Raw genomic sequence first — 27,780 nt, 5'->3', positions numbered from 1 at the left:
AGTCCTTGAGAACTTAAAACTCTGGAGATGTAGCTCTGAAGTGAGCAGCTCCTCATTGCTTGGAGAGAACGAACTGAGCAATTGGAGCTAACTGCCTGTATTAAACCTGATATTTTACACTTAAAGAGTAATGTTTTCCCTGGAGAGATGCAACAAAGAAGCTGCTGTGACTACATCTGTGGGGGCTTCAGTCCCAGACTCAGCTGCTGAACTGTAACATGGCTGATCCATCTGCCGGGAAATCCAAAAAGAAGTCTTCATAGTCACAGGTATACAGTCTACTTTGGAGGTGAAGAATAGAGTATGAGCTTTGTATCTTGCCCTTTCTGTGAGCTTCCCATGGCATAAGGCTGGTTGTTCTTGAAAACAGAGGGCTAGGAGAGATGGTTCTTGGTCTGATCTAACAAGGCAGTTCACCTGAGCAACTTTGTGTCATGCAGGCTAGTGAATCTAGACAGGTGGCACTCAGCGGGTGTTTTTATTGTTGTGTCTAAAATAAAAAACTCAGGAAGCTGCATTAGTTAGACATTGGTCAACCTAACAAAGTTTGAGTCCAGCTATACCTTTAAGACCAACAAAGTTGAATTCTGGATAGAAGCTTTTGTGTGCAGGCACACATCTTACACACAAAAGCTTGTATCCAGAATTCAACTCAATCTTTGTTCTATTGCCTCAGACCAACCTGGCTACCCACCTAAATAGGTCAATCTAGGCAGACTTGATTCTGTCTACTCTGCCATTCTGTGGTTCTCCAGGGTTTCAGAATACCAGAGCTCTGTCTCAGTAATGGCTGCTTGAGATCTTTAAAATGGAGGTACCATGACATGAAGCGGAGGCTCATGGTAATTGTAGTTCACAGACCTCTGGAGAGCCACAGTTTGGCCACCCCTGCCCTATAGGGTCAGCTGTGACTTGACAGTACTTTCCACTCTCACCAGTTTCTGAGCATGCTCAGACAGAAGTATTGAATCTCTGGTCTTGAGTCTTGGTGATGCAGTTATTGCCTATTCTCAAAAGGAGTAAGTTAGCTACAAATCTTTTCGGAGTGCAATGGGAGGTGAATAGTGCTAGCTCAAGTCAAAAGTGTCACTGCAGGCCATTCGGTTACGCATGCATGATTTGTACGATAGGCTGGGGTAATATTCATTATTTGCGTAAAACTTTTATGATCTGTGTAAGGTTTTTTTTTTTTGGTGCTTATTTTTGAAACCAGGGAGTGAATGAATATCCAACATAACCAAAGTGGCGGCTTGAGCTATAAAGAACAAAGAGTTGATTGATAACCCCAGGTGGAGATGATTATTGGTCTATGAATAGATTTAAATTGCTCCACAGTAATGAGAATTTTATTGTGGCTGAGAGGCAGATATTTTGCTCAGCTCTGTGGAGACAAGATCCAGGGCCTTGTGTGTACGAACCAGGAATACAAGTTGTGTATTTCTACTTTCCAGCATCCTTTTAAAGTCTAATTAGGGAAGATTAAGAAACAAGGTGGGGTTTTTAAAATATTTAACATTCTGATCTCTTGTGGGAAGCTATGGAGAGTAAGAATTTTAATGACCCTGGAAACAAAAAATGTTAAGCTACACCCCACTTCAAAGGCTTTTTAAGAAGAAAGAAATTCAACCTATAGCACAGTTGGAGGAGAAAGACTCATTACAAGTCGTAAGGAAGCTTATTAACTACTTTTGACAGTATTCAGCTCCTTAAAACTGATAGTTATCCTTGTGTGTCACTGGCTGAGGAGAGGCAGCCATGCAAACTTGCCAGTTTTGAGACTAGCTTCAATAGGACCTTGGCACCCAAGGCAACCTGGTTTTGTCTGCTTCCTGTACTCTCCTGCCTTGTTATCACCTCTTCTTCACTGGTGTAGTTACTTTGGGGGCTGGTTATGCTTCCTTTGGAATCTCATCATAATTTTGAAGTTTATTCTCAGCAGCTCCAAGAAATTGGCTGGTTGCTCAAAGGGGACCTTGCCCGATTCCCTCCTCATTGCAGTCCCATGTGGCTTATTGACTGACTGCAATGCCTATTCAGAGGCCACAGGAGAATTCTAAGGAGGAAGTCAAATATAAGAAGAGCCCTGCTAGATGAAACCAATGGTCCATCTAGTCGAGAAGAAGAGTTGGTTTTCTATACCCCGCTTTTATCGCCTGGCTCCTAAGGAGTCCCAAAGCAGCTTGCAAACACTTTTCCCTTCCTCTCCCCACAACAGGCACCCTGTGAGGGAGGTGGGGCTGAGAGAGCTCTGACAGAACTGCTATGCAAGAACAGCTCTATATACTGCCCTTCTAGCGAACCGGCTCAGCCTGGTGCATAATATTAAGCAACACACTAGTACAAGTTGAAAATTAATAACATTTTCAAACCATTAAAACCGTATCTATGATTTGCAACTCATTCAAATAACACAGATTTAGGGACTTCAGTTTAAGTGTGTGGGCACCTATAGCACATGTCGGCCCTATGAAAGAAAACTTAACTACACCTCCATCTAATTAAGTCAACTCTAATCCTTTGAAGCATCTGTGGCAATAAATCTGTTAGACATTTAAGATGCCATTAGATTCTAGTTTTGTTTTTTTGCTCCTATAGACTCGACCGTGCAAACCATTGGGCACTGGAAATAGTCTCCTATTTGGATATAGGTAAGAAAAATGCACAAAATGAGCCTTTGTTAGTTTTTTTTTTTAACACCATGGTTTGACCTTCAAGAGACAGTTCAGGAGTGTTTCCAAGAGAGCAACTTCTCAAGGAATGTTTGAGTGGTGCAAAAATTCGTATTACCTGTTAAACAGAGAGGAATGCTGTTTACAGGAATAACAAATGAATGAGCTCTGCTTTTAACAAGTTCCTTTCCTTTCTGTCTAAATGCCAACACCGAATGGAGGAGAGGGTGTAGAGCTGAGCTGAGGGTATATATAACACTCTGATACCTTGGAGCAGATTGGGAACTCTGTTATTGGAAGCCAGCAGGGGCTATTAAGCTTTGAAGGACCTCTATTGGTGTTTCCAAGGCTGAAATTCTGCCCTCCTGTTGCTTTGAACTTTGGCAAATTTTTTGATTGAGCGGAGAGAGTCTGTCTGAAAATGTATCCATTCAGGAACCACCATAAACTGCTTGAAAGTTTGTGGAAAGTTCATGTGGGTTGACCTGCCACCAACATTAGTTTGTAAATCAGGAATCTGCCCAAATTCACCATCAATTTAGTTTGTGAGCTGGTTGATGCCCAGCCCTATATATTAACCATAATATCAACAGTGTTTAATCAGGGTTTCCAGCTATTTTTTTACCTGACAGTTTCTTGTGCATCTAAAAGTGCACAACACATGGAAATTCAGCAGGGGAAGTGTCCCCCCCAGCACAGCCCATTAATGTAGCTTTGTCTGCTGAATTTCTACCTGTCCAACAAAAGCTTAAAAACCAGGAGCATTCCCAGAAAGAGATGGACATCTTATAAATGCCATATACTAGATGCCATAGCTCTTCAAAGAGCAGCATTGTTACTATGCGCTGCTTAATGAATAGACGGTCGTACAATAAAGAATGCAATGGAAATCAATACTGCATACACTCCGCTTCTGACACCCTCACGGGAATCTTCTCGACCTTGTTCCAATAATCCGAGAGATTGAAAAGGGTGCACACTGCCTCCATCTTTCATCTCCTGAATCGATGTTCTCCACTGGTCACTTTTAAGAGCCTGATTCATCATGAAGTATATCACAGAATCCCTTGTTGGCATCTCTGTCAATATGCAACCAAACAGGTCATTAAGGCTACACATCAGGAGGAGAAGGCTGTCTTAATTCACGCAGTAAAGGTTGTTTTCTCAGACTAGCAGCTTTCAGTAGTCTGTAAATCATTAAACGATGCTTAACTTGTTAAATTAGGAGAGACCATTTCAGTGGTTGCACCTTTTGGGTGCGTATTTTTTATTTGACCACAATTCCACTCTGCCTTTCTGCCTTCACGAGGTGGCTAACAAACCAGAACATGCATAATAAAATCACGTTTTCGAACCAATTGAAAAACCCTGAACTTTCATTAAAACTATTTAAGCTAAAACTAAAATACATATTGGAAAAAAAAAGAAACTTCCCCCACTCCACAACATTCCAGGCAGGAAAGAGGGATTATTGAATGAAGGTAAAATGAAACAAAATTTCCACTTGGTGGCAGAAGATGGCAACCAAAGGGGGATCCCCCTGGGAAGAGTATTCCAGAGCTTTGATGCCATGACCAAGAAGGTCCTCTTCTGGGTTGTTACTCAACTATTCTCTGAAGATTTGGGAACCCAAGGCAGGGCCTCTGAAGATGATTACAGTGGCTGGGTGGGTTTATAAGGGAGTATGCAGTCCTTCAGATATGTTGGTCCTAAACCATTTAAAGGTCAGCACCAGAATTGAGCTCTGCTTGGAAACAAATTTGAAGCCAGTGTAGATGGGCTAAGACTGCAGTGGTAAGGTCCCCATGACCCACTCCAGCCAATCCTGTCAGTAGCATTTTATACCAATTGAAGCTTCTCCAGCATCCCTATATGGAGCTCTTTGCAGTAATCAACACTAGATGTTACGGGCTATACCCCACTGTGTCCAGGTCTTTTCTTCCCAGGAAGAGCTGTGGCTGGCTAACCAACCAAAGTCATTCCTGACCACATTTGATGGTGATAATTTTAGCCATTTGGTCATTTATGACTTTTGGCGATCCTACGGCTCAAGTGTTGTACATTTTTTTATATTGCATTGCTTCTTTTGGTTGAATAATGCTCTGGCCAGTGTCCATTTTGATCAGATCTAACCACTGTGTTCTTTGTTGGCCTGGTTTCCTTTCTCTACTGACCAAGCCCTCTCTATTGAGTTGGATCGCATGATAAGTGAGACGGAGTTTTGTGATTTTTGCCTCCCAGTGATATATCGGGCCTTGTGCGCTGTACTATTTCCTTGTTGGTGACTTTTGCTGTCCATGGAATCCGCGCAATCTTTCTCCAGCACCAGAATTCAAACTAATCAACTCTCCTCCCGTCTGATTTCTTCATTGTCCAACTTTCTCAGCCATAAGTAATAAATAAACAGACCTAACTAATCTACATTTGGTAATCAGGCTTATGTCCTTGATTTTCCATGCTGCTACCACTATATTCAGCAAAAGGCCTGGGAGTAGATTCCAGATAGCAGCATTGAGGTCAGTAAGGCTTAGTTTTTGGGACTTATGTGGCATTCCATTTTGTCTTGGGTGGGTTGGCCATTATGTCCACTGGGACGTCTCCTGGAGGACTAGTCTCCTGCCCCCCACTTGGGGTGGGGCAGCCCAGGGCTGAGCAGGATGGTGCATGGCTGAGCTGCCTGTGGTTGGTTAAGTAAGCAGACGGGCTCTTTCTCCCTCCTCTTAGGATACCCTATTACTCAGGCCATTCAAGTTCTACATTGGTGCCTTGGTCAGGTTCCATATTTCAGTATTCAGTGCTCTAAATATGCTGAGATATCTCTGTGCTCCCCCCCCCCCCATTTCTGTCAGATTCAAGGGGAAGCTGTTGAGAAACAGATGGTTACTGGGGTCAGTAAGGGTCTGGTAGAAGAAGAAGAAGAAGAAGAGTTGGTTCTTATATGCCGCTTTTCCCTACCCGAAGGAGGCTCAAAGCGGCTTACAGTCGCCTTCCCATTCATCTCCCCACAACAGACACCCTGTGGGGTGGGTGAGGCTGAGAGAGCCCTGATATCACTGCCCGGTCAGAACAGTTTTATCAGTGCCGTGGCGAGCCCAAGGTCACCCAGCTGGTTGCATGTGGGGGAGCGCAGAATCGAACCTGGCATGCCAGATTACAAGTCCGCACTCCTAACCACTACACCAACTGGGCAAGCAAACTGAAGTTTCATCAGGATAAGTTGGAAGAACTTTAAGTCAGTAATGGGACTGCTCAGAGGTCAGGTACGTGGCCTGTAGCAGAGGGGTGATGCTTCCCCTGGAGAACTCAGTACTCTGGGATCTGTTATTCCAGAATTATCAATTTCTGATTGATTGAAAGACACCTTAGAGACTTCTGTACTCTCCTGAGTTGTGTATCGTAGTTCTGTTAAATATCTTCTACTTCTGGATAATTTTAGAGATATTGTGCAGTCACTGTTTCAGCTCCAGTTTCATGAAAAAGGTTTACTGTGAGATCAAATTTGAGATATATGGGAAGACATTGACTAGCATTGGGTTATCGAAACGTTGAGAATTTCTGGTATTTTCTATAAACTAACCACTAGGTGCCACTAGCATTCTATTAATATACACCAAAGAAGTTTTTTTTTTTCTCAGTTTCTTGACTGCAGAAAAGCAAGAGTTCTCATAGAAAAAATAATCATTGGTGCTGTGGACAAATGCATTTTTTGTTAGAAGTTTGAACTGAGCAAAACCTTCCCCCTGAGTTTTTTTAAACCTCTCTTTTTGTTAGAGTACGTGTGGGGGAAGGGAGTCAATTTCTTGCCAGGTTCGCCCACCAAGCCTTTAGATATGCCAATAGCAGGCCTGGTGGTTACCAGTGAATGGTCAGGTCTCCCTCAGGCACGCTCCAGCTAGAGAGCAGATATCTAGCAGGGAACTGGGGCTTGGAGGCTTTAAGGTGCTAGGAAGACTTCAAGGAAAAAAATCCTGGTAGTTTCAAGAACAACTTGAGTAGGAGGAGAGGATGAAGCCCCTGAGAGTGAGTAGGAGGGTCTCTGTTGTGCCGATTCCACTGAAGAAGACAGAATTCTTACCTGGGGTCTGCAGGGGGTAGCCAGACTGCACATCTGGGCAAAAAGGCTTCAAAGTAGTGGGAACTATATCCTGTAAGCTAAGGAGCCTGCCTGATCTGAGATCCATTAGGGCAGGGGTAGTCAACCTGTGGTCCTCCAGATGTCCATGAACTACAATTCCCATGAGCCCCTGGGAATTGTAGTCCATAGACATCTGGAGGACCACAGGTTGACTACCCACAGGTTGACTTACCCCTGCACTAGGGTATGTGCAGAGGGAGGGCAGAGGAATTGTGTTTTATCCTATTCTTTTGGATCCCTTGCTCAGTCTGGTACTGTGCTGAGGGCGTACTTGTAGACATTTTCTTTTCAATCAGTGATTTAGAACTTTAAATGCAGGTAGTGTTTCTCTGTACCACCTTATATCTCCCATCGTTCCAGGCACCATTAGTGGTTCGTTGTCCCCATGGTAGCCAGATGCTGGATAGCGAAAGACACAGAGGTGAGGCCTCAGAACTGAGAGAGGTTCTGGTTCTGAGGCTTAAAACACCTTCCCTTTCAGCAGAGGCGAGGAAAGCCATTTGCATGAAGCTGTGACCTCCGATGAAAGCGATGGTACTATTTATGGAGTTTAGCATGCGCAGAGTTCATAGATTGCTCTTGAAGAGGAGACAATTGAAACCCAAATTAAATATATTTAATTTTCCAGTGTGCTGGGAGCTCTGTAAACACGGGGCTGCAGCGTGCTCTAAATTAACTGAAAGGCTCTGTTTTTCCAAGAGCATAATCACTGCAATTAATTGCACTGTTTACATGTTTACAAAGCTTGCTCACGGAGCTATTATGCAGCTGTTAATGTCAGCGGTGGGGAAGTCATTTACTTGCCACTCTGCATTTGTCCTGTTCTGGCATGTCAAATCAAGGCATTTCCGACAAACAGACCCTTTGGCTATATTGACCCCGTTCTGCAAAGATACCTCTGCATAGGACTTCACTGGGGTAGGTAATGTCAGCCAAATCAATGAAGCTGCTGATCGACTCATTATGGTCAGACTGTCCCAGAGCTCCAGTCAATTAGACCAGGACCTAATTGTCATAGGTACTGGCCCCAAAACATGCAGCGTAATGATTCTTAGGTGCCCTAAAGACTTACTGATTGATTTTTTGCTCAGATTTAGCTGACGGATACAAGCCAATATATAGGCAGCTTGGATACAGGATCACGAGACGCTAGCTGTCCATACAGACATCGTAATAGCAGTGAGCTAGGAACAGATTGTCACGTGTTGCATGTTGTTGTAAAAACAGTGACCTTAAAAACTGACATATATTGTAGCATAAGTGGTAGTGGTCCTAAAGCCTATCCATTGTATAAAGAGGTCTATTAGGAACATGGTTATTATTGGGGTTCATTAAGGACCTCCGTTGTAGACTTTAAATCAGTGGTCCCCAACCTTTTTTAGGCTGGGGACCGGCAGGGCAACTGCCCCGCCAGCTCATCGCGCATGCGCGCCCGCGCATGCGCCATGTGCGGCCGAAATTGCACGTACATGGCACTTTTGCAATTTTGGCCACACATGGCGCATGTGCGCGAGCGCGGCCCGGCTGTGCATGCGCAATGCATGAGCGTGGCCCTGATTCCCTCTCCCCCCTCCCGCAGTAAGAAGCTTCCCAGGCCGCAAGCTTGCGGCCTGGGAAGTTTTTTACTGCGGGGGGGCAGGGAGAGGGAACCGCGGCCTGGCGCCGGGCATTCGAGGCCTGGCACCGGGCTGCGGCCCGCAGGTTGGGGACCACTGCTTTAAATGCATCTTTAGACTGTAAGAAGAGCCCTGCTGCATGAGACCAGTGGTCTATCTAGTACAACATCCTGTCTCACACAGTGGCCAATCAGTTACTAGACAGGGCCAACAACAGGGCAAATCCCTGTTAGAATCCTGCTTTCATGAATATGCTGAGTTATCGACTGGCTGTAACTATCCAGTAATTTGGGGGGCATAATGGAAGCTTCATTGAAAATGCCAACCTGGCAACAAAGGTACATAAGTTCCTATAAAGAACCATTCTGGATCAGACCCGCAGTCCATTTAGTCCAGCCTCCTTCTCACACAGTGGCTAACCACTGATGAAATCTTTGTTGGTCTTAAAAGTGCTACTGGACTCTGATTCTAGTGGTTAACTAGTTCCTCTGTAGCTCCAACAACAGGGCATCAAGATAGTCGACTTCAACATAATGTCCTACTTGTGTATTTGCCATCTAGAATGTTGGACCGGGAAAACGTTTTTTGTTAGATCGACTGGGAGCTTCTTATGCTGTTGATGGTCTCATGGCAAGAGCTGAAAGCGTAGCTAAGGAACTCTGGGCTCTCTGGGAGGTTGAACATGCTTTTTAGTTGTGAGATGACACAGTCTTGCAGTTGGTTTTCAGAGTGTCTCCTGATTTTGCCTGTGCAGCTGACAACTGTAGCCCTTCTTTGAATAGAGCTGTGGTCAGCATTGGTGGGCCTTTAAGGAATTACTAATATTTGGGTTGCTTTTAGTCTAGAACCATCTGCTTAGTGTGACGTTATCCTCTGGAAGACAGTAGATGATACCTAAAATGGAACTAGCTAGAATAAGTGTAATTGAAGAGGAACGGGTAATTCTTTTAAAAAGTGAGATTTCCTTATTTCACCTATTGAGGCTTACAACAAATTGGAGGCATGCAGCAGAACATGCAGAAAAGAAAAGTCTTAAGTCTGTTTGAATAGTTAACACTTTTCTGCTTTGCCCGTACGTGTGTTATGACGATCTGCAAGACTGAAATTCTTCTTTCGTTGAGCTCTGTATTAGTAAAGCCAGATCTTCATTTTCTCCATCATTATCCCTCAAGTGTAGTGGAGAAAACTCTCTGAAAACACTGGATCTAATCTGCAATAACTAGTCTGCATATTGCTGTCATTGTGTATATAATATATACATCACTTTTTATAGGCTTGTGAAGTGTTTCACATAGGTGATCATAATAATCTTTAGAACTTGGTAGGAAAGATTGGTATTACAGACTGAAAGAACGGTAGACCACAGACCATATATGATATGACCATATATTGTTGTGTTGACCCGACTCCCCTCCCGAAATGGCCAATGATAGGCCTGGAGGGGGACAGAAGGGTAGGGGCCCCAGATGGGCGTGTAAACAGCTATGCTTTCCAATCATATTCTGCATGATTGTGACACTTCTGAGGTTTCTCGAAGCCTGAAGAATACAATAGTCTCAATAGTAAAAAAAAAAGGGGGTTCTCAACAGTAAAAAAGTTGAGAAAGGCCACACTATGGGTTCTCATTATATGATCTGAATTTTGTCTTTTCCCTCTGTTATTAGCAGCGGCTAAAGCAATCAATTGCAAAACTCTACATTTCCTTTAGTTTAGTTAACTTTCATTCCAAAACTTTCTCAGAAATTAGAGTGTATTAACATTTCAAACCGTATAAATATGAAATTGTGAATTGTCATTTGTAGCTATGGTACTGCAGGGTTGCGTTACGAATGGATAAAATCGGTGAACAAGGGAGCTAACTTCCAGTTCTGCTCTGCGAAGATTTATTTAAAAACAGTTGTTTTAGTCAACGGCTAAAAATAGATGTTGAAATCATTATCTTAGGAACCTGTCATCGAAGATGCATTTAAGAGCAGCCAAGCGAAATATGAAGGAAAGACATGGGATTGTAAGGTTTAATTTAAATATAAGGCTTATCCTTAAATATTTTATATTATTGACGTATTTCTGTGCCGATACGTTCTGACATAAATATGGCAATCTATAATGTATCGACCGCAGTGTCAACATTATTTTTACGCTGACTCGAGAAGAAAACCTCATTGTTGCTGCTGATATACAAGGCGATGTTTTATGTGAGAGGACTAAAAGTTTTTGAAAATGATTATAGCCAGAAGAGCCGCTTCCTGTGAAGGAAAGCTTCTTAGGCTGATGAAAAGTTCAAACTTTGTTGAGCAGAGTCTGATTTTTGAGCTCTAGTCTGATTTTTATCCTTTTCCCTTTCTACTGCACCTGAAAGACTTTCTAGAGCAGTGATTCTCAACCTTTCTAATGCCACAACCCTTTAATACGGTTCCTCATGTTGTGGGGACCCCCAACCATAAAATTATGTAGGTGTTCTTTCACGGAAATTAAACCGAAACTGACCAATGGCGTGAAGATCCATTGTTCGTGTTTGTATATAAATTGGTCTTTTTCTGGGGTTTCTCAGTTCAGTTCTGCCTCTTGTCCCACCATGCCGATCTTGCTCTTTTCCGCTGCTCCAGACAGATGAATGCTCTATCTCGATCTACCATGCAAGGCTGTTGTGTGGATGGCCCCCCCTGGCCAAGCTGCTTGCCCTGCCATGACCCCTGTGAGAGGGCATTTGACCCCCAAAGGGGTCCCAACCCCCAGGTTGAAAACCACTGCTTTAGGCTGATCCTGCATTGAGCAGGGGGCTGGACTAGGTGAGGAACCATAACAACCCAACTGGTAACAATTAAGACCTTCAAAGGTTGAATGTCTGTATTAGTGTTAAAATTATATTACAATACTTTTATTGTGCAATTTTTTTTAAATACACTTTAGGAATTAAAAACATATATGCAGCCCATAGGCTATTGCAAACCAGTAGGCTATGCAGTATACGAACCAGGATCAGCTTAAAGCATTCAGGATAAATATCTGTCCAGCTGCCATTTAAAGATCCCCAATTTGACATAAGAACACAGACACATGGAAGAAAAAATAAGAGAAATATGCTTTGAAGGAAGAATCATCTAGCCCCATAAGGGGCTTGGCTTACTGCTTCCCCTTATATTAAAAATTAGGCAGAGATTCCAGGAAACAGGAGTAATTTCCAGAATGTGCTGTATGAGGTTGAAGACCATGATTGGTTAATGAGTAAAAATGTGTGTGGAGGGAGAGCGTACCTACATAACTCTTCAGCTATTGAGAGTTATGAATCACTATTTATGGATATGCCCTTTATATGTTAACTTGAGAAAATGAAGTGGTTAACTCTGTTAATGGTGAAAGCAATATATCAGACAAGTAAGGAGAAAACTGTTTGGTTGGTAGAGCTCAATTCACTGAAGATACTGTATTCTCTTGAGGCATCTGCTTATTTAGCCCAAAGAATGTGATGCAATAAATCCAGCATGATGAATACAAAATAATATATCAGATTGACTAACAATATAAAATACAATGCCCACAACTTGCAATTGTTTATATTTGGTTGTGCGAGGTTCTAATTTATCAATGGCACATTGTTTTGTCTTTTACATTATTTAAAAAAAAACTTTTTGCATTATTGTAAGATGCTCTCAGCACAGGAGAGAATGCATACACATTTTAAAATGAACCAACAAGTAAAATGAATGTTTCGCTTGCTGTGAATTACCTCAGTGGCTTGTTGTAAGGCTGTGTGGTGTGTTACCCAAATCAGTCCCTGTGTGAGGCCTGCCACAAAAGAATGTCATCTATGTATACAACCAAGACCCCAATCTAGGAGAAAAAATATTTTAGTCCATTGCATATGCAACTCCCAGTATGAACAATTTTGTTGTTAGGTGCGAAGTCGTGTCCAACCCACTGCGACCCCATGGACAATGATCCTCCAGGCCTTCCTGTCCTCTACCATTCCCAAGAGTCCATTTAACAATATGAACAATAAATCTCAGAGAAAGTTAAGGTGGAAGGGAGATGAGCGGTTAACAAGCAAGCAACTTAATTACCTTAATCAAAATACAGGCTTGAATATGAGGAATCAGTATGAATGGGGAATGGAAAATCTGTTATTGGGTCATTTTTGTGTGAAACCAGAAACCATGATGGCATTGAATAAAATCTGTGGAAACTCGCTGCCCATTAATGAATTTTGGACTGTGCTTTGATTGGTACATCTCTAGGATCCAGGCTTTTAAATGATAGTGTAACCAACCTACGATAGATGGGGCACATGAATGTATGAATATATCTAAGAATATGACATAGATCTTCTGACAGTAGCCAACAGATGAGCAAACGGTCCTTCACAAAGGACATTTCAAACAGTTTGGATTATTTATCCTAGTTTGTGACCTGGAAGGTGTGTGAAACTGCTGAAGATTCAAAGGAGCCTTGATCAATGGAATGCTTCAGGGAGTGCTTATCAACTATGGCTGTGATCAAGGGACTTTCTTCTACAACACAGATAAGGCAAAGAGTTCTTCAGGCATACTTCCCACATGTATGTCATGTAAAGGCTATGAAATTTTGAAGTTGCCCTTCCAGCACCTCTGTTTTGAGCATAAGCTAAAGGCTCTTGGGGCAGGGGGTACATATTTTATCAGTCTCAGTGGGGGTTTGCAGGCTACTACTATAAGAGGATCTGGGAGGCCCAATCTCTAATCCCCACGCTGTTCTGGAAGCTCTTTAGATGACGTTGAGCCAGTCACCCTCTATCAATGTAACCTGTCCCACAGGTTTGGTGTTGAGGAAAAAATGGAGGAGAAAAAAATATTAGAAGTCATGTTGGGTCCCCATTGGGAGAACAGTGGGCTATACATATTATTTAAATATTTCTAGTATTCAATTTAGAAAGAGGAGTAATTCCATATTAATTTGGAATCACTGGCTCTGTTATAGGTCATTTCAGAGGGTAGTTAAGTTGGTCTCCAGTAGAACAGTTAGCTTTGAGTGCAACAGCACATTAGATACCTACAAGAATTCCAGGGTGTGAGTTTTCAAGAGTCAAAGCTGCCTTTGTCAGACACAAGTAGAATGGAGAACTTGGAATCCTTTTGTCCTAGTCAGAAGGTGGCAGGAGTGTGGTTAAGAAAGCTTCTAAAGCAGGGCTAGTCAACCTGTGGTCCTCCGGATGTCAATGGACTACAATTCCCATGAGCCCCTGCCAGAAAACGCTGGCATGGGCTCATGGGAATTGTAGTCCTTGAACATCTGGAGGACCACAGATTGACTACCCCTGTTCTAAAAGATGCTAGTTCCTGCCCCCAAGCATTTCCCCTCTGCTGATTCCATATGCATTGTACTTTGGCTTCTTTTACAAGCATTCTTTACAGCAGGGGTAGTCAACCTGTGGTCCTCCAGATGTCCATGGACTACAATTCCCATGAGCCCCTGCCAGCAAACACTGGCAGGGACTCATGGGAATTGTAGTCCATGGACATCTGGAGGACCACAGGTTGACTATCCCTGCTTTACAGTACCACTCCCCTGCTTTCTGATGAGGATAAACTGACTCACATCTCCATTTCTACTCTATTGTGTTTGATGAAAGGAGTTTTGACTATTAGGATCGTATACCCAGAAATTCTTGTTGGTCTCTCTAAGGTGGCCTGGAGTATAATCTAAGCACGATAGGTCACCTGAATATAGAAAGCTTATTCTACAACATCTCCAGTTAAAATGACCAAGGATTAGGTGAAAGAGCTCTACCTGAGATCCTGGAGAGTCACTGCCAGTCAGAAGAGTTCTTGTGCTATTAAATCGCACTCTTGCAGATTCCAACAAGATCAAGGGTCTGGCTTAGCACATGCAAGGTTTATGTGTCCGTGAACAGCATGGCTGAAACTGACTTCTTCCAAAAACTGAGCATCACTGCTTTAGGGTGCGGTTTCCAGAAAACAGGTCATCCCTTTCCAAAATTAAACACCGCAACCAAGTACTAAACTGATTGAAAAGAGGGCTGGGGGGCTGCTGGGGGGCAACTGTGTGGAAATTCCTTTCTGCTGTCCCGACATGCTTTGTCTTTAGAGCACAGGCTCTGAGATTAGAGGCTTGCTTAGTATTTTCTTCTGATGGCAAATGCCATGCCCACAAAATCTCTATTGCCGTTTTTATCGCTGTCTAACAGCGGCTTTACAGACTGCCCAGCATGCAGTCAATGTACGCTGTGGGGTGCAGGAGAATGTTTTGTGCTTGTATGCCCCCCCTCCCCTATGTAGAATGTTTTCCAGTATCATCCTCAAAGTAAATCAACATTTAGCAAACACATGGGATTAGGGTACCAGAATGAACCAGGATATGCTCCTACACATTCACTTGATGTGCACAATTCTTTTCTGCTGCGGAATTAACATGGAGTTTTCCCGTGCTCACATCTAGATCACCTGTTAATAAATTTCTTTACTAATCTACTTAAACTTGCTGACTCTGGCCTAATGCACGCCTGGAGTTGCCCTTTTATGGCTCATGTCAATAAAACATTGTAAATGTTGCATTACTTTAAACCCAAACAATGGCCCCTTTGGGACGGAGGCTCAAATTAGCTCGTCATTAAAGTAATGAATGAACGGAGGATCTAAAACCAATCTGCTGCAGGAAAGAGAGCTTCCTTGCATACTGAACCAGAAGGGGTAGTTCCGCTCATTTAGAGGCTATTTACAAACTTTATTAGGCAATATTCAGGTGATGGATTTCAAAAGACACACACTGTTCATGGCTTGGTAAGACAACTATTACGTTGACATAATGAACACATTCTCCCACTATTAATAGCTTGCATAAGGCAGGAAGAAAACACTTGGGATACATTTGTGCATTGGCCGAGGGTATTGGCTGTACATGTAATAGGATGCAGGCATGAGTCCTAAATTCACACATGGGACCACTGCATGTGACGGACTAGCTTTCCCCATAGTCAGCCACTTAATCTAGGAGGCTCTGAATCATGTGTTTTTCCCTATCTTAAACCCTCAAAATCTCCAACATGGCAACACCACCACACCACCACTGAATGTTAGGTCTACACCTAGCATAAGGATACTGTTTGTTTGTTAAATGTATAAGTTTGTTTGTAAAATGTATATATCACCACTCCTGGCCAGCCAACTCACAGTGGCTCACAACATTAATTTGGAAAACTCAACAATGGCCACAGGATTGGAAAAGGTCAGTTTACATTCCAATCCCAAAGAAGGGCAATGCCAAAGAATGTTCAAACTACTGCACATTTGCACTCATTTCTCATGCTAGCAAAGTTGTGCTCAAAATCCTGCAAGCTAGGCTCCATCAATATGTGGACCAAGAACCTCCAAAAGTGCAGGCAGGATTCCGAAGAGGCAGAGGAACTAGAGATCAAATTGCCAACATACGCTGGATCATGGAGAAAGCTAGGGAGTTCCAGAAGAACATCTACTTCTGCTTCATTGACTATGCTAAAGCCTTTGATTGTGTGGAGCACAACAAATTGTGGCAAGTTCTTAAAGAGATGGGAATACCAGAGCATCTTATTTGTCTCTTGAGAAATTTATATGCAGGTCAAGAAGCAACAGTGAAAACTGAACATGGAATCACTGATTGGTTCAAAATTGAGAAAGGAGTTCGGCAAGGCTGTATACTGTCGCCTTGCCTATTTAACTTGTATGCGGAGCACATCATGAGAAAGGTGGGATTAGAGGAGTCACAAATTGGGATCAAGATTGCAGGGAGAAATATCAACAACCTCAGATATGCAGATGATACCACTCTAATGGCAGAAAGTGAAGAGGAACTAAAGAGCCTGTTGATGCGGGTGAAGGAGGAGAGTGCAAAAGTTGGCTTGAAACTCAACATCAAGAAAACAAAGATCATGGCATCCGGCCCTCTCAATTCCTGGCAAATAGAAGGGGAAGAAATGGAGATAGTGACAGATTTTATCTTCCTGGGCTCCAAGATCACTGCAGATGGGGATTGCAGCAAAGAAATTAAAAGACGCTTGCTCATGGGGAGGAAAGCTATGGCAAATCTAGACAGCTTCCTAAAAAGCAGAGACATCACCCTATCAACAAAAGTGTGTCTAGTCAAGGCTATGGTATTCCCAGTTGCAATGTATGGCTGCGAAAGTTGGACCATAAGGAAGGCCGAGCGTCAAAGAATTGAGGCTTTTGAACTCTGGTGCTGGAGAAGACTCTTGCGAGTCCCTTGGACCACAAGGCGAACAAACTAGTCAGTCCTGGAGTAGCTGCTGTTGTTATTTCACAAATAGATCATGAATGCAAACGTTTATGCACTGTTAGAATAGGTTCTGGTGGTGTTTCTGAGATTCTGCAAGTGGGTGCAGGATTTATTCCCACTGGTTTTATGAAGGGCTTTGGTTTGTGGTGTGAAACCCCACTTTCTGAAGGTGAAGAGGTCTTCTGCATGCAGCAAGGCACTTTGAGATGTGACCCATTCATTCTTGGATGCATTTATGATTCTGTTCATAATATTTATCTATCCTTTCTTCAGCTGGGTAGATTACGTGAGTGGAATATAAGCCCCCTGAAAACACACTCTCACCTTCTAATGTTTAGGTTGTAATTTCTCTAAGGGGCAGATCCTGAAATACAAAGTCTTCTTTGGGATCCTGCTTCTTTTCTCCTGGTCCTTGTTGGTTGCAGAGGAAGGGATATGGCACAGATATGCCATATTCCCACTAAAGCACATAGGATTTTGATGAGCACGAACATCTGATTTCAAGCTTTGCTTTTGGGTTGTGGAGAGGGTGGGCCGAGTATTTCCCTTGCTAGAAGCTTTGGCTGTTAACTAAAGATTTCGTTGCACTCAGAATCAGCTCCAACTCCCAAAAGCTCTCGCAAAAAGAAGCACCTAACTGGCATTGCTTTTGGAACAGGCTGTTGTTCTGACCCTCAGCATGAATATCCACACAGTTTGTGTCTCTTCTGCTGAGCAAATGAATCCGAGGCTTTGGTAGGTGCCACAAATCAAGCATCAGCCACCCCATCTGAGCCATTGGTGCCTCATGTGTGAAATGGCACCAGCTTCCTCAAATGCAATCTGCCTGGAGTGGGGTGTCAGACAAAACCTCCTTATTTCTTTTCTTTCTTTAGAATGTTTGCTAGCTGCTCTAAATATAATAGTTGGAGGTAGGGAGGAATATCCCCCCCTTCTAGCTGAAAATTGTATGCCAGGTGTATTGTTAAGAAGCAAATCATAAATGGGCATTTTTCTGTTCCCCCGAGCACTGCGTAACTGAGCAGCCATTTTCAAGCGCAGCCGACAGATTTTCTAAATCAGTCTTCCCACTCCTTTCATCACCCTGCACCTGTTCTGTTTTCATGCATGTTAGAAGCTGATAATGAAAGGCATCCGAATCCTCTGATATTATATAGAAGAACAAGTGGTATTAAAATGTAATGTGCGTCTTCCTTGAAATTGGAACATCTATCCTGAAATCTCAGGAGACCGGGTAATTTCTGTCAAGAACAGAAGAGGAAATGCCACCCAAATTACATTATAAGGCAGCTAATTTGTGCTTTCGAATGAATGTAGATCGCATCCTGTAGGGAAAGCAATTCAGGAAGGTTCCTAAACGTAAGCACGTGAAGCTGTTTCATGTTTATATAAGATAGGGCAGTGCGCCAGTTAGATTTTCTGGACTAGAGCTCAGGAGACCCAGGTTCAAGTCTGTACTCAGCTATGACGGTTTCTGATTGACCTTTGGTCAATCCCATTCACTCTGAGTTCAGTCATATGTAAATAGGGATGGAGAACAAAAACAGTGCCTTGAGGTCATAGGATGGGACCTAAACTTCACAACAATTAGCCAGCTGCCCTATAGTAAATGAAACACTCTGGCCCATATAGAGTGTTTCAATATTATCTACTCTAACTGCCAGCATTAGTCCAAAGCCCCTGGCAGAAGTCCTTTCCAGCCCTACTTCCTGGTATCCCTTCTGACTGGTTCCACACCACAGCTAGGATGCTCTGTTCTCCCACTATAGCAGTAGATCTACTGCCCTGGAGCCCAGCTGCTCAGCACCACTTGTTAGAATGGCAAAGGAAACTGGGGGAAGGGGACAGCAGGTGCAATGATGCTGTGATGTCACTTCTGCTGTGATGTCAGCAAAAGGATGTTGACACTCTAGGATTCCAGCAAACTCCATGGTTTGACACTTATTTTGCATGCCATCATCCCCTACCTCTCCTATTGGTTGGTTGCCAGTCTTTGGGTGGGTTCCAAACTAAACTGGGAATTTTTGATGATTCCTCTTCCTCATGGAATGAGTTCTCTGGAGAGATCAGGACCCTCATGGAGCTTGTAGAGTTCCGTAGGGCCTGAAAGTCAGAGCTTTGCCACCAAGCTTATGGTTGAGGCTCTCAGGAGCACATAACCAAGAATTTATTGATGAATGCTGGCAGATCAAAAGGAAGCATGGAAACAACAGGAAATAAATCAAGCACTGTGGAAGGAGAAGAAACCAATCACTTTTAAGAAATGGGCAGTAACCCTGGAAAGGCACAGTAATTCCTTAACTGTCCACCAGGTAGAGATGGGTGTTGCAATAATGGTTGCCTAGAGAAAATGTTCTTTCCTTTTAAGGGAGCCTTAATGTAATGTTGCTTCCATGTTGCCATGGAAGGCTTCAGCTAAGGTAAAGGTAAAGGTATCCCCTGTGCAAGCACCAGGTCATGTCTGACCCTTGGGGTGACGTCCTCTAGCATTTTCATGGCAGACTCAATACTGCCAGTACCTTCCCCAGTCATTACCATTTACCTCCCAGCAGCAAGGTGGGTACTCATTTTACCAACCTCAGAAGGATGGAAGGCTGAGTCAACCTTGAGCCGGCTGCTGGGATTGAACTCCCAGCCTCATGGGCAGACAGCTTCAGATAGCATTTCTGCTGCCTTACCACTCTGTGCCACAAGAGGCTCTTATAGGCTTCAGCTACTCCTATGCAAATACCAAACCTCTGTTTGTTTATTAATTATTTAGTTTCTAACCCACCACTCCTGCAAGGCGGCTTGTGACAAGGAACAAAGACATCAAACCCCAATCAACCCCCATTAAAACAACACAATTACAGTTAAGACCAGCATATCCTGATGGAGATAACCCCCTTCCCCCACACTCCTCACTCAGCAGCCCACCTCAGATTATAAAGAGTAACCTGATTTCCCAGTTTAGCCTGGAGAGGGGCCCTCTTGCTTGCCCCAGCCTCAACCAAAGACCTGTGGAAGAGCTCCATATTACAGACCCTGCAGAACTGTGACAGCTCCATTAGGGCTGGATGTGGACTCTGGTCGAGGCCAGGACAAATCAGAACTTAAAGGAACAGGTGCTTTCCCCCCAGCTTTTTGGCAACTAGAGCTGCAATTTAAGCAGAAAAATAACCAGAAATGGGATCTTAGTAGAAAGATGGGGGGCAACCATTGGTCATGTTGTGATGCAATTTCCAGGAAAACCCAGCATCACACCTCTCTATGAAGCTCCATGGTTTTACTGTAGGGTTTCTGATAATAAGAAAGGTGTGATGTCACTTCTGGGTTTTCTGTGGAAGTCATGTAATATGTCAGCTCAACAGCCATTTTAATTTTTCCCCCTCTTACGGCAGGAAACAGGAACTGGGGAGGGCAATCTGTCACATTGGGAGTAGGCTGGTAACCTTGGATCTTAGAAACATAAAACAACATCACAGTATTGGGGCACATACAAACCGCAATATCCATAATATACAACAATATACGACAATATCCACAATATACCCTGGGTAATCCGTAAAACTGATTGAGCAATCCATAGTAACGGCAAATGAAAAAGTTAGTTTGGAACTAGCATAGAAACTGCTCACCCTTGGATTTGGGGAATGGATTACTGTGTAGAATTAAGATCACAAAATGTATTTCAGCTGGAAACGGGTACAGATGGGACTCCCAGATATTCCAACCTGCGAGGCAGCAGAAGTTCTGCCTGGAGATCTCCATCTCCAGTTCCATGCATATGCTAATGACATCATTAATTTCAGCCCAGACTCTGGCCTGGTGAAATGGTCTCCCAAATGAGATGAGATCTCTGCAGGACCAGAGCTTATAAAACAGAGCTATTCTTGCCAGACCTGTGATTGAGGCCTAGAAACATTGCAGAATTATGCTGCCTTCCCTGCTAAAGTCCCAGCTATAGATTACCTAGGGCTGTGAAGACTTTTCCACCTCCTCTTTTTCCTTCTCAGTGTCTTTGACAGAACAAGCAATTAATGACCAAACCACTCTAGGTAATTTTTAACCTTAAGGTACTCCACTCTGAGTTTAAAGAGCAAGAGTGAAAAATAAGGATGACTACTACTAATTTTATTCTTTAGGTTGGGGCCATGACTTGGTGGTGGGGTTGTAGTTCAATATCTGCTCAGCATGCAGAAATGGTCTGGTTCAGCCCCTGTATCTTCAGTTAAAAGGATCCGCTAATACACCCAGGTTTGATTCCCTGCTTTTCTGTGGAAGCTTTCTAGGTGACCTTGGGCCAGCCAGGCACAATCAGCCTAAACTATCTCATAAGGTTAACATGAGGATAAAATGGAGAAGAGAATGATGTAAGCCAATGAGGGTCCCCTTTGGAGTGAAAGGTGGAATATAAATGCAGTACACAAATAAGTGTGAGGTATAAATAAAATACACCCAAGAAATCACAGTGAGGGACTGTATATAAGCTGAATTAATGAATGAATAATAGGTGTTGTAAAAGATCTCTACTGAGATCCTGGAAAACCAGATTGAGTGGATCGTACTTACCTTGATGGACCAACCATCTGCTTCAGCGTAAGGCAATGTCACATGTTTATGTGTTTAGCTGATGTAAGGGGTCAAACATTTTTGGCCCCACGTGAATTGTTGTTTTTAGAAGTGACTGTTTGTGGTCATGGCCGCAGTATTGCCAGTGGCATTTTGAATAATATCTGGAAGGCATTCATTTTGACAGATGAGGACTCACACAATTGTCAATGCAAAAAATATATATATCTTCCATATGGAAAATTACAGCAGTTAAAATGCTAGGATAGAACCTTTCCCCTTGATATCCATTATCTAAAGGGATTTTTCTAAGGCACTATGGTATTCTGCACCTTCCCCTCACATCCACTATTCTTTCTGCCCATGATTAATAGTGCCACCCTAAGCATAAATTGCAGCCTTCTAAGCTCATTCTCTTCAAGAGATTTAGAAGGCTGCAACTGTTTAGGATTGCACTGTAAAATTTGCAGTATCCTAACTCGTAGAATGAAATAATTTTATAATTTCAATTACAAAAATTAAGGGACGGCTATTTATATAGGAGTCTTCAATATGGGTTTCTGACCTAGAGTTCGGTCCCCCCTGGGGTTCTCCACATGGACATGGAAACTCTGGGGGGCATTTCCCACGGCTTAAAAATAGCACAATGGTTGCCGATTGATAACGCTACTAATTTGCCATAACGCACGACGTCGTCAACAATCTGCAACAATCCTGAAACCGACCCGCCAAAAGCGCTTCGTTGTGGCGCTTTCAGGGGAATCCAGAAAACTGGATTCACCCTCCGGATAGCGATACACTCCTGCAACCAATCTGCAACAATAGCGCTAAAGACCTGTGCGTTACCATTGTAGCTGGTTCTTCAAAGTCCCTCCCCCTGGATCTCTCCTCCAAACTTCCGGCGAAGCGATCGCCATTTTTTTTTCTCGGAGCGAGCGGGGATAAACGCACCGGCGAGCCTCTTTCTGTTTAGAGGCTTCCCTGGCTTCAGTCCTTCACCTTTAGTCACTAAGCACAAACCACTTAAAAGCCCGTTTGCTGAAATAAAGTCCCTTTATTTTTTACACATAAATTCAGCCGAAAATCGAGCCCGTGAGAAGGGGGGGGGGGAATTTTTTTTTATCACTCGAGGCAGCGTGCCAACGATCATACAATCAAACGATAGATCACATTAGGCAGCTGGATGGGTCTCTCCAGTGCAAGGAATCTACGTAGATTCGTTGCTATGGGTCTGTTTTTTTTTTAAAAAAGCTTTCTTAAAGGGAAAGGGGCTGTTTGGGAGCATGCTAACGGCTGCCCATTGGCTGCTTGACGGCCAGGGGCGGGACAAGCTTGGCAATAGCGCTTCCTTTCTAGCGATTTCTGCCGAGACCGGAAGCCTGTGGGAAACGCTAAAAAAACGCAACTGATTCCACTACAAAGCCAGGTGTGCAAAACGACGAATTCCACTATTTTAAATGGCGATTTTTCATTCCGCAAACAATTTGCAACAAAGATCGCCGTGGGAAATGGCCCTGGGGATTTCCCTGGCTTTTCTCCAATCTTTTTCAAATCTGTTTTTCTCTGAAGTTTTGGGAAAGATCTTAGTAAAGCCTGCATGACTCCTATGTGGGTGGGTAAATTAGAATTTTCTGGCTCACATGGCAGCCAATTTCCCTGCCCCTGGCCCCTTGTCAGTCCTCCCTGCCTGGTTTTTAATTTCTTCAGATAGGCACTAGAATATCATTATATCAATATACTGTTATTCTGTCTGCTGTAGCAGGCTCTCTGATTTTTAAAGTAAGTCTCTAGCCTTCTCCCCTGTAGAAATAAAAGGGAACAAAATCAAATTCAAATTTTCTCAGAAAATTACAGGATAACAGGATAACAGGAACTGAATTCTACCCTTGGCACTGTTTCCTGATTGAAACAGTTTTTTCTACCTGCTCCTAGGCTTCTACTGCAGACCTCCAACTCCAATTCTTATGTTCTGGGGGGGGTCATGACGAGTTTGGGGAAGAGCCAAGCCAGTGTGTCCACATGTGTGTTTTCACAATAGTCAAAATGTGTTCCCCCTGAACCATTTTTTGATCAGGAAAAGAACATGGAGGAGAAGCTTAAAATCCCCCATCACTTGCACCCTGGTCCCAATCTTAACTGACATTTTCCACACCTGGTAAATGAATTTTAAATCATCACAATGGGAACTCTGTACATGGAGCTCTCCAAGTATTGTGTAGTTAAACCTTTGAGACATTGTCTGCATTTAAATTGGTTTTTTCAACATTTCTATCAACAAAGGCATTGATACTGTCTAGAATAAAGAATAAAGAATAATATCTTTGAAACAGGTTTGGTGGCACATGGATTCTGGAATGTTTCTTATTACACCCATGGATGGTTCATCTAAAATGTAATAATATTCAAGGTTTGTTACTGAGAAAAATGACCTACTACTTTCCAGTAGTTATTTGGCTTTAGAAGGCGCCTCTGAATTAGATGAAAATTGGGCATCATCACATAATACTTTAGTCCACGTAATGTACTGTTTTTTGTTTCTGGCAATAAGTAATGTGTTGCAATAAGTTATGACAGATAACAATGTTCTTTCCATCTAAGATATTGAGCGCTAAGCTGTAATACCTTGCGCCAATGGAAGAGTCTGTATTTCAGCATATTAGGCCCTTGCTTTGTTTTAATAGTGAGCTATGAACTGTCATGAAACATATTTAGGTGCAATAACTTTCAGTCAACAAGTAAAGAGGCATAAATTAAAGTGCATATTGTCATTGCTTGGGAGGCTGGTCTACTCCACTGAGAAGCCATAACACTGCAGAACTCTTTCTTGTATATTTTTAAAAATATAATTACACACTTCTTTCTAGCTTTCTAGCTTCAAAAGCATTTCTATAGTGAATCGATCCAACTGAATCATAGCACCGAACCATTGTGGTGAACAATATTTATTTGCAAGTGTCACATTGGGGTGCCTAATTTGTCCCCAAGAGAGTAGTTTTCTGCTCAGACGGCAAAACGTGGCACTAAAATTCCTTGATTGATGCTGATTATCAGATTAAATGGCTTAGCTCTGGGGACAAAAGTTATAAATTACAGTCACCCTGGAGTCGTGATTGGCGACTGGAGATCTTTCCAAGTGCCAGCGGTTTTTTAATGAGATCATATATTTTCGAGTCTCTATGGTATATCAACTTTTTTGAGGCTTATCGAAACAGTGTTTAAAATAACACTGCCTCAGCTTTTAGGAAAGTCAGATATGTTCTTGATTTACTCAGTCAAACATTGGAGGGAAAAATCCCTAGCAAAATCAAAGATTTGTGTGACAACAGGTGTTGGGTCTTCTGTGGCATAAATGCAGCAGTTATTATATAACATTAAGTTCTATGTATTTTGCATTTCAGAATTGCTCAAACAGGGCTTTGAAAAGGAGGAGGAGGTTACTATGTCCTGATTTTTTCTACCTTAAGGAGTCTTAAAGCAGCTTACAATCACCATTCCCTTTCTCTCTCCACAATGGGCACCATGTGAGGTAGGAGGGGCTGAGAGAATTCTGAGAGACTGGCCCAAGGTCACCCATCTAGCCAGGGAGGAGTGGGGAACCATACTTGGTTTTCCAGATTAGGCTCCACAGCTCTTAAACACTATATCATCTGCATTCCTAAAGAATGCTTTAAAGGTGCTTTCTGGTAACAGAGGGGACTGTGTTTGTGCCTGGTGGGAGTGTCATGGGACAAGAGGTAGAGGCATTTTCCAGTATCTGATGCCAGACAACATTTAACTGGGGCTTGAATCTGGGACTTTTTGCATTCAGAGCAGACTTTCTGAGCCTCGATCCTAGAATCATAGAAAGATCTGAAAGATCTGGGAGAGCCTCTTTGCTTTCCTCCAGAATGTATCTATTCTGTAGAAAGTCAGGGATTAAATAGTTCTAAAAGCATCCATCAGGAAAGTAAACTAAATATTGCATTCTGTTGTGAGCCGCAAGAGCCTAATAATTTGGTGAAATCCTAACTGCATGGCTCTTAAAGCCAAGAAGGACCGTGTAGGTTTAAAAGCGTCACAATGAATATATGTCTCTTGGGCTTCACTTGCTTCTCCTGCATTTGCTCTGTTCAAAGTGTTGGTTTCTTATTGTTTTAATATTTAAAATGCTGCCCCCTGATCTTTGTGGCCTCCTGAAAGATGCTGATTAAGCTCTTTAGAGTGTTCATACTGCTCAGCGGGGGGTGGGGGGGAGAGAGACTTGCAAAATGAGTGTCTCGGGCAACTACTTTTCTGTCCCTGGAAGCGTTCCTGCTTAAGCAATGAACCCTTCCCTTCCTTCTCCCCTCCAACCCCGTACCATTGCCATGGAAATGAGAAATCCTCTGTAAGGGAAAGGTATCTTTAAAAAAATATAATCCCCATAAGGGCTGAAAATATTATTACAGAACTGCATAAATCAGAATTCTTCAGATAACAAAAACCTCCCCAAGGAACTCCCACATCTTCTCCATTTGGGGTTCTAAACCTTTCCACCTGTTGGCAGAAAAGCAGCTTGGTAGGAAAACCACCTAGACAAATAGCAGATTCTTGGAGGGCTTGGTTGTTTGAGTAGATTTTAGGCAGGGAGGCCAGTGTTTTCTCAATGTTATTTCCAGGCCTCAACCATAGGCCTGGCAGAACGGCTCTGTCTTACAGGCTTTGTGGTACTGCTTAAGGTCCCACAGGGCCCTGATCTCGCTGGTCAGAATGAGGGCTCCATGGGGATGGGGACGGGATGCTAGTACCCAGGTGAGATCTGGGGATCCCCCAGCTTTACAGCTTGGTGACAGAGATCAGTTTCCTTGGAGAAAATGACAGCTTTGTAGGACTACTCCATAGTATCAGACTCCACTGAGGTCCCTCCCTGGCCCACATCCTGTCTATTCCCAGCTCTGCCCCTAAAGTCTCCAGGTATTTCCCAACCCAAATCTGGCAACCTTATCGGGGATCCTGAGCATATTTTGATCGCTTTGGTGTAGTGGAAGAGGCAGTCCTGTGGATATGTAGATAAATATAAAAAGGAAAATGTATAAAGTTACAGGAGTGGGGAGACCAAAAAGAATGTCATGGAAACTGATGAAATAAATAAATGATAAACAATGAATTATAGTAATTGGTTCTGGCAAGGTGCAGTGGCGTAAAGGGAATTATTTTCACATCCTTTAAATACGAACAGGTGATAACGTTTGCACCTGGACTATTACTTGCATTAAATTTGGTGCTAGCATGAAGCGCTTGTTGCAAATGGACAGAAACATGACAAAAATCTCTATACAACACATATGGATTTTGTCTTCTTTCTATACAGATGGATTTGTCTTGCTTCTGCCTTAGCTTACAGAGAGAGAGAGGGAGAGGATGCTTTGCCGTTACGGAAGGCTGGTTCTTGCAGCCTGAAAAATACTCAGAAGAAGAACTGAAAGATGGCAGCCTTAACTTTTCCAAGTGTGTGTGTGTGTGGGGGGGGGGCATGTTAGCGGCAAAATAAAACAGGAGTCCACATTCTCTGTCTTTAAGACAGTTTGTATCTGAACTTTCTATAAGAAAGCAGTTTGAAAGAAAGGTTGGGGGAGCGTGGTCTGTTTAGCCTAGAGAGGAGACGACTGAGAAGGGATCTGATAACCATCTTCAAATATTTAAAAGGGTGCCATATGAAGGATGGGGCAGAATTGTTCTCTCTTGCCCCAGAGGGACAGACCAGAATGAATGGGATGAAATTAATTCAAAAGAAATTCCATCTAAACATCCGGAAGAAGTTCCTGACAGTTAGAGCGGTTTCTCAGTGGAACAGGCTTCCTCGGGAGGTGGTGGGTTCTCCATCTTTGGAAATTTTTAAACAGAGGCTAGATAGCAATCTGATGGAGAGACTGATTCTGTGAAGGCAAAGGGGTGGCAGGTTACAGTAGATGAGCGATTGGGATGTGAGTGTCCTGCATAGTGCAGGGGGTTGGACTAGGTAACCCACAAGGTCCCTTCCAACTCTTTTATTCTATGATTCGGGCTTGTAGGAAGCTTCTCCGCTGTTTTAATTGTTTTACATTTTAAAAAATCATATGTTTAGACTGCTTCTCTCAAAGTAAATAGCAAGGTAAAAACAAATCAATACAATAAGTTAGAATAAAACTACAAAATTACCCTCAAAATATTAGCAACAATAGTGATTCTCTAATATGTAACTGGGGTCGGACCAAAAAGCAGAATATTCCCTTCCCTTTTCAGTAAGCATAATACCAGTCCCAGTGAGGGTAGAAAGCTGGCTTTTCACCAACTGGTTTGGCCTAGGATGAAAAAAATCACTGGCTGTCATTGTACCTACCCATCCAAAGGTCCTGGGGCCAGGCTTCCCTTAATGAAGGCAAAGAATGGTGAGGGTCTATTCAGGATTCTGTTCTTTCCCCTGTTTTAATATCATACCTATGTAAAATAATCTGTGCTCTCTCCTGGACAGAGTAGGCTAGCTCCGTCTTGTCACATCTCAGAGGCTAAAGGGGGGTCAGCGCTGATTAGTATTTGGATGGGAGACCAC

At 43.0% G+C, this 27,780-nt stretch overlaps 1 long non-coding RNA gene across 1 annotated transcript; it reads left to right on the top strand.

The window, feature by feature from the left end:
- On the top strand, window positions 1–26,600 carry LOC143843041 (uncharacterized). The gene is made up of 3 exons (XR_013233435.1): window positions 1–269; window positions 2,596–2,648; window positions 26,563–26,600. It is a non-coding gene; the product is annotated as an uncharacterized LOC143843041 (long non-coding RNA).
- The last annotated feature ends 1,180 nt before the right edge of the window (window positions 26,601–27,780 follow it).

The sequence above is a fragment of the Paroedura picta genome, chromosome 8 (assembly GCF_049243985.1).
Source record: "Paroedura picta isolate Pp20150507F chromosome 8, Ppicta_v3.0, whole genome shotgun sequence".
Classification (NCBI taxonomy): Eukaryota; Metazoa; Chordata; class Lepidosauria; order Squamata; family Gekkonidae; genus Paroedura; species Paroedura picta.
Note: the sequence above shows the minus strand (reverse complement) of the source record. Positions and strands in the feature narration are given on the sequence as shown.